Source organism: Myotis brandtii, unplaced genomic scaffold, assembly GCF_000412655.1.
Source record: "Myotis brandtii unplaced genomic scaffold, ASM41265v1 scaffold311, whole genome shotgun sequence".
NCBI lineage: Eukaryota > Metazoa > Chordata > Mammalia > Chiroptera > Vespertilionidae > Myotis > Myotis brandtii.
In genome coordinates this window covers 3,081,663-3,090,065 of record NW_005361913.1, presented here as the reverse complement: position 1 = coordinate 3,090,065, position 8,403 = coordinate 3,081,663, and the positions used below count along the sequence as shown (strand labels likewise).

Here is an 8,403-nt window from a genome sequence, read left to right as displayed (position 1 = left end):
ATACAATTTTATTGCTAAAAAATGCTGTTTTATTTTTTATTTTAAGTGAAGAAGAGCATAATTGAAGCCCATTACATGAATTTTTTACTTTGCCCTGTTAATTTAATATGAACATGGACAAAGGATAAAATGATTTGCTCTTATGGTTTTGTTCAAAGCAATAATACTAATAAAACTGGCTATTAAGCAACTATTATATTCTATGCTATGTATTAGACATTTTACATTTATTACCTCATTCAGTACAATTACTCTGCAAAGTAGGGGTTTACCAATTTTGGAAATGAGAAAACTGAGACTCAGACAATTTTAGGAAAATGCTTAATAAGTGCCAAGCTGGAATTTGAATCATCTGATTCCAGAGTTGCAGGTTTTTCCATTACACCACAATGTAACTTTGAGTGACATTTTCCATGAGACTTTTAAGTTTTTTCTTATTTAATATTATGATGACTGAGCTGAGTGGCCTTTAACTTGGGCCATGTCAGTGGGAATTGCTTTAATAAAGCTGTTATATTAATAAGTTGAGTGATTGTTGAGTTGGACTGCTTTATACATTTTAGATGAAAAACATTTACCAATGAATAAAGATCTGCCTTTTTCAATTGCTGGTCATAAGTAGAGATTCTGCTTTATTTATTACAAATCAATTAATGGTCCTTTCCTCTAACACTCCATCAATCAGTCCCTCGACATTGCTATTGATAAGGATACCTCACCAAAAGAAATCAATCGTCCTTTGTCATTTTGACAGGAATTAGCCATACAGGTGAATTAATCCAGAATGCAATAGAGAATTACCTGCAGGCTATGGCCTAAACCTAATTTTGTAAAATCAAAATTGTCATAAGAAATTTCACAATCGATGATAACAAAAGGCTTTGCCCCTTGATCCCATAGGAAGGCTTAATTTGCCTCCCCAACATGAGTTGGAACCACTTTTGTTTTTTCATTTGACCACTCCGGTCTCATAGCCAGATGCTGTGGAAAGGCTTGAGATAGTGTGTGCTCTGTTTCCCAAGGCTTGGTTGGAATTTAAACCATTTTAATAGGGGACTGTATAAGAAAACCTAATGTAATGCCTGAAAAATGTACAGTTGCAGATATGCATGAGGCTGCTTTCTGGCTCTGCCACAGGTTTCTGTCACAGTGGTCCAAAGGAGAATTTTCATTAACACAGGCTCACCAGAGGAATGTTTGAACCTGTATGAGCACAGTCCAACCAGAGCTCTATGCATACAATATTACCAATAGCATGTTGGAACGGAGCAACCCCAGAAGCTGCATATTTGGAATCTTGTTTGAAAGGGTGATTGCAAACATGTGAGTAGTGACCATGATTATTTCCAAAATTAGAGTATGCTATTTCCATAGTACTTATGGAAATTTATTTTTAAAGAAGTTTAAGGATTAGACATTAAGAATCCTCTCTACTTAGCTGTATGATATAAAGTATTTAGGAAACATTTGTGTTTCTCCTAATTCATGTTTATCCCCAGGTTGAAAATTTAAAACATTTTTAGCCCCTTCCTTTGAGGTTTTTGCCTAGCTTTTTTCTTTTCTTTTCTTTTCTTTTTTTTTTTTTAATATATGTCGGTCAAGTCCTTTATTAGAAACTCATCCAAATAAGGTTTACTTTTGAATCCTGGTGTTTAGATAGCTTTGGGGAAACTGTATTTAACAAAATGACAGTACTTATAGTAAGACAAGTAAGCCTGGAGTGTTGTTTTTTCGCTTAAAGAAAATATTTTAAAGTTACCATCGTTTTAAGAAATATAACAGTGGTTTTATATGCTTGTTTGTCCTGTGATGTATTTGGAAACCTTTCAAAAAAAGGTTTACATTTTTATGGTATATAACCTTTATATAAATCTTTTTTAAAAATTATATTTATCGGGGTGACATCTATATCTATATACTAGTAAAAGGCTAATATGCAAAGTGTCCTCTCGGGAGTTCAACCGGGAGTTCAATCGCTCACTATGACGTGCGCTGACCATCAGGGGGCGGTGCAGAACGAAGGAAGGACCCGGTCGGCAGCTGGAAGGAAGGCCTCGGCTAGCAGCCGGAAGGCCCCGATCGGCTCTGATCACTGGCCAGGCCTAGGGACCCTACCCATGCACGAATTTCATGCACTGGGCCTCTAGCTGATTAATAAGAACATATAGGTTTCAAGTGCACATTTCTATGACACATGATCCATATATTGCATTGTGTGCCCACCACTCAAAGTCAAATCATCTTCCATCACTATATATTTGGCCCCCCCTTTACCCTTTATTATCCTCCTCTATATAAACATTGATGTTAGTCTCTTTTACTGGCTATTTCTTAAAGAAATCTCAAATACTGGTTCAGTTCAATTTGCCATAGGATAAGTTTTAAGATAATTTGTTGATCTCTTGATATTACCCAGTACATGACACCTAGAGGTAGAGTAAGGGATTCGTATTTGTTTTAGAAATTGTACGATTTGTTTAAAAGTGGTGTAGTTCTGCCCTAGCCGGTTTGGCTTAGTGGATAAAGCATTGGCCTGTGGACTGAAGGGTCCCAGGTTCAATTCCAGTCAAGGACATATGCCCAGGTTGTGGGCTCGATCCCCAGTAAGGGGCGTGCAGGACGCAGCCAATCAATGATTCTCTCTCATCATTGATATTTCTATCTCTGACTCCTTCTCCCTTCTCTGAAATCAATAAAAATATATTAAAAATATTTTAAGGGTGTAGTTCTAAGATATGATTATACTATCATCAGCCTCTTTTAGTCAGCACTTTGTGTCCATGAAAAGAAATGCTCTGTCCATTTTCCATAAGTAGTAGTCAAACTTTCACCTAATTAAAAAAAATTGTTTTCAACTTGCTTCTACTTACATAAGCAATCCTATAAGTGACTGGTATTTTGAATCAACTTAGTGATGGTATTGTTAACATTATATTAATTCCAAATGTGAGACCATATGCTGAGTCATCAAATAAGTCTCTGTAATTTAAAAGGAATTGAAATCATACAAGATATGTTCTCTGACAATAGCAAAATTAAATTAGTAGTTCATAATAAAAAGCCTTCTAGAAAATTCCTCCACATTTGGAAATTGAACCACACACTTTTAAATAACTCATTGGTCAAAGCAGAATATATTTTGAAATAATAATAAATCATACCCAATATATCAAAGTCTCTGGAAGATGCTGCCAAAGCAATATTTAGAGGGAAATTCATTGCTTTAAATGGTTCTTTTTGAGAACAAACTAAAGTTGTAAAAAAACATATAAATATAGTTGGTAAAACTATTAAGAAATTCAAAACAAAAATCAGAAGAGTGGTTACCAGGAGGTATGAGGATTGTGATCTAGGAGGATACCACAGAGGGACTAAACATGTTCAATTTATTTAACTGAAGTGCGATATGGGTGTCTATTATGGGTTGAATTGTATTCCCCCATATTTATGTTGAAGTCCCAACCATTAGTACCTCATGTGATGCTATTTGGAAATAGGATCTTTATATGGATGATTGAGTTGAAATGGGGCCTTTAGAGTAGGTCCTGATCCAATCTGGTGTCCTTACAAGAAGAGGAAATTTGGGCACACAAAAGATATTCAGTGACACATAAGCACAGAGGGAAGAACACCTGAAAGAAGTAGCTAGAGGATGGCCCTCTACAAGTCCAGGAGAGATGCCTCATAAAAACCTAACCCGGCAGGCACATTAATCTTGATCTTCCAGCCTCCAGAACCGTGAGAAAATAAATTTCTGTTATTTACAACACCCTGTCTATGGTACTTTGTTATGGCAGCCCTGGCCGACCACTATTTTTAAAATGTTTTTATTGATTTTAAAGAGAGAGGAAGGTGAAGGGAGAGAGAGAGCGAGAGAAACATTGATCTGCTGCCTCTTGCACATCCCCTAATGTGGATTGAGCCCACAACCTAAGCATGTGCCCTGATCTGGAATCAAACTGGAGACCTTTTGGTGCATGGATGACATTCAACCAACTGAGCGACACTGGCCAGGGCTATAGTGTCCATAGTTTTAAAAAGTTTTTTTATTACACTTGTCTTCATTATTTTTGTATCTATTTAATAATTTATAAATAAATTGTAAATGAAAAAATGGATAATATATTGAGCCCAAGGTTGCCTTTCTGTGTCAGAGCATGCTAATAACATTTTCAGAACCCTAGTTTTAATATTTAAACTTACAGGAGTAGCTGTGTGTAAATATTTAAAATGTGACAACATTGTCACTTGTGGTAATTTGACATACCTCAAAGTTGTGAGCTAAATGAGAAAATCTAAAGCCCTTATGACACATGCCAGTACAACACACATTAGCTGTGTTATTACTAATGCTGCTGCCAATATTGTGATTATTTATTGCAGTTTAGCTTTCTTGAAAGGTGTAGGATCCAAAATGAATCTCACACAGTAGACCTTGTGAAAAGGTTAGTGAGTTAAATTTGAGAATATAGCTGTTTCCTATTAGCCCGAGGTTAAAACATTTTGGAGTGAGAGAGATTGTGAGTGTCCTCTTGGGGATGGACTGTTCTACCTCCACCTCCATCATGGTCTCTGCCTTCAGCTACAGATAATGAGAGATAAATTTCTCCTTCCAGGGCTACTTTTGCCTTTAGGACCACACTGGTACTTTTCCCAGGGAAAGTTAAGAAAGGAAAAGAAGGGAGAGGCTGGTGCCGTTGAGTTACTTAGATCTAAGTTTATGGACCTGAGTGGCTGTGTGTGTGTGTGTGTGTGTGTGTGTGTGTGTGTGTGTGCGTGTGCACCCATGTATGTGCATACTTAACATCAGGCATATATAAATTGGAATTTTTTGGGGGGAATGACATTAATAGTCAAAATGCTGTTGATGGAGAGATGAAAAGAATTGCATGTAGAATGTGCTGTTATTAAAGAGCAATGGGGATTGAGCAATATTTTTCTAGAAATTTGTAAATAAATCTCTCTTCTTCCTCTTTCCTCTCTCTCCCTTTCTCTCTTTCCCCATCCTCATGCCTGAGATTCTAGAGTTAAAAATGTACTATTTGGATTAAAGACACTGTGGTCTCTTCCAAGAATTTATTTTTATATGCTGAACATCTTGGAAAGTAAGACCTTGCTCCGCATGAGGAAACGATTCATCATATTGCTTTCCCATATGGTAGCCGGATTGAGAGTAAGGATGGGGAGTGGATCTGGAGAGGTGGCCATAGGTTGGGCTCAGGAGTCCTCTGTCCAGAGCATATACCCTCAGGGACTTCACTTCTCTCCAGAGTATCTGAACTTTGTGTTTTCATTTTGATAATAGTAAACTGATGTAAACACATTTTGAATCATCTGAATGGTAATGTTACAACAACATCTTCCCAGGAAACTTCAGCACCTGTGTTTACCTTTGTTCCGGCCCATAAGTAGTAGTCTTTGTTTCTTGCTAATGATTGATTTATAAATGAAGAATTTCTACCAAGTTTAGGCTGGATGACACCCTTTTCTGGTATAGGTTAGAGAAAAAGTGGCGAGAGAATTGAGCCATCCTGCTGCCCTAGTAATGTAAGCACCCTTTTATCAAAGGAATCTTGGTTGTAGCATGAGTGCCATAGTCAGGCTGTAAGTGACACATTTGTTGTAGCCAAACCTCCTCTATCACATGCAATTAATAGTGTTAAATTGTGTTTTATAGCATTTCTTGAAATGTTCTTATACATTTACTTTGGCTTTGTAATTGTATAAGGCTTAGAAGCTTCAGGAGGTTGTGTCTGGTGTACATATTTTGAAGATCTAATAGAATATTTTAGGTCAATTCTGGGAGTATGTGGAAACTTTTGTAGATTACTCAAATTTAAGAAATGCTGGCCTGGTGTGTAGCAGAACACATCAGAATGAGAGCTGGAGTGAGGGTGAAGGAGGCCTGGGAAGAGACGGGGCGGTTAGAATGAGAGCTTTGATGGTTGGGGCTGAAGAGGCCATGGTAAGCTCTTTTGTAGGTGTCCTGGATGAATAAAAGGGGCCTATAACAGGATTTCAGTAGGTTCTCCCCCAAATTTGATCAAAGTCATAATTTGGCCCATGGCAGGCACTCTGCGGGAATTGTTAAATGATGGAAGAGCTATCTCAAAATAATTTGACATCTTTCTCCTGGATTATTTCAAAACAAATGCATTTCTAAAGAGATTTATTATGAAAATTGAGGTCAATGATTTCTATAAAGAAAGTTGAAGTGGTGTCAGATCCTTTCCATTTAGCTACTGGCAGGTCCACAGGCCAAATGTGGGGTCTTACACTTGCATGGGGAGCAAATGGAATCAGCAACAGTTAGACAGGAGGACAAAGGGGCCACCAGAGAGTGTGACTCCCACACCCCATGTATTTGGTAGAGTCTTGTGCTAATGCTGAATTCCTGTGTTTACACTGCTGTTGAGATAAAGCAATTTTACTTTTATATCCTTTTTAGTTCTTCACTAACTAATTTCACCTTTAGTTGGATTCAGAGATGAACCAGCTTTCTATCAATTTCTGAGAAAGGGATTGTGTCCCCAGGTTCTCCCGTAGTTCACACATATTTGCAGGAAAGGAACTTGAGATCAATGTTCTTATCATCTTTTAATTTAACAGAAGTATAACCCTGTCTAAATAAAAATGCCAGTGTTTTTAAAAATAAACACAGGTTAGAAAGTTAACATATTGCTGATTATCTCTATGAAATAGTACTACATAAAAATAACAACGACAGCAGGAAGTAAAGCGTGAGAGGCTGTGGTTTCTGGGCCTTTTTGGCACGTTAGTATCCTAATCAAACACGTATCCTGCAAAACTAAGGCATTTTTATTATACTAGAATTGTATATCACCAAAATTTTTTTAAAACTCACTTAGTTGAATAAATTATAGAATTACCACTAGATTTCATTGAAGATGTAAAATTGCTTAAGGTTCTATGTATGTGTTTAAGTATTTATATTTTATCACGTGTATTACATATATAATGAATAACTTATGTTTTATACATAATATCACATGTACAATGAGAAAGTTTTCAATATATACCGTAATACAAAACTATTTTTATTTTGTGTGTTTACCTTTTAATCCATTTTGTTCCTATACTCTGTGGTGGGGAGAGCTGCAGGGGGTGAAAATCTGCTCTTTCCATCTCATGGAGAGTGTTGACTTCAGCAAGTTGATCTGAAGCTGGAATTTGTTTGCAGCTTACATGGTCACTTCCATTTTATATCAGCATCAAACACCAAAAAAGCAATGCTTCTCAACAAAAAAGCATAGGGCAGGAAGTGGGGAAAAGAGAGAAAATGAGACTTGAGAAAGTAACAATACTGATCATTTGTATGTGAAATTAAATTAACTCCAACGAAATTAAGTCAGCTGCCCTGGTTGGTGTTACTCAGTTGGTTGGGCATCATCCAATAATGCATCCACCTCAGGGTTGCTGGTTTGATGAGGCCCCCTCCCCCAGATTGATGGGGGTGGTGGTGCAGGGGCAGTAGATGCTTCCCTCTTGCCTCTTGCATTCTTTCATTGATGTTTCTCTCTCTCTCTCTAAAAATCGATAAAATATTTTTAAAAATTAAGTCATCTAACGAAAAAGTAGAAATAAAAGATATTTTAGAAGGCATGAAACCAATATGAGATCCTAAGATAAAAAAGAAAGCGATGTTGAGTTTGAAGTATAGGAGAAGATACAGGAAAGAAAGCACAGATAATAACTGGAAATGTCACCAAGTAGGTTTAGGTTTCAGATCTTTCCTTAAATGACACCCATTAAAACTTTGTTAAACTAATTTACACTTATTTGATAATGAAAGAAGTTCTGAATGTATTGTTATTTTAAGAAATTTTCAGCTAGAATAGGATAAAAATGTGTGCTTCTCCCTCTTCCCCATAAAGTATTCATTAACGGATTAAATGAAATGAAAGAACAATTAGAATCTAGATTTTGCTTTAGCAACTTATTCCTTTGACTAAGAGACAAAAACTGCTTTCTTTCATGTTCAAAGTGATTCTACATGGACTGACCTGTGCATATATGTATGTGATGCTAAAACCATGTTTAGATAAAAACATAATATGTACAAATGAATGATACTGCAACACACACACATAACTTCCACAGACATGCCAACATCAAATTGTAATTTAGATGGCTTAATGGATTTCCCAGTGATGATTTGTCTTAGGGACCTCAGGTATTTCTTATTAATAAACTCCCAGAGCAAGCCTTTTCTGTTGCTCTTTCTATGAGTAAGCGAGTGACAGCATAGAATAGTGTTGAAGGGTAAGGCATCAAAGGGGACATGGTGGAGGTTTGCATGTGTGCTAATTATCAGCAGTCACAGCATTTGGGGTATGTCTTTTACTTAGATCACAGGGATGTAATACAGTTAACGTATATTGC

At 36.7% G+C, this 8,403-nt stretch overlaps 1 long non-coding RNA gene across 1 annotated transcript in view; it reads left to right on the top strand.

The window, feature by feature from the left end:
* Window positions 1–1,207: 1,207 nt before the first annotated feature.
* Window positions 1,208–8,403, top strand: part of LOC102257818 — a 104,689-nt gene continuing 97,493 nt past the window's right edge. The window contains exon 1 of the long non-coding RNA XR_313803.2: window positions 1,208–1,323. This is a non-coding gene — a long non-coding RNA (uncharacterized LOC102257818). The remainder of the gene's footprint in view (window positions 1,324–8,403) is intronic.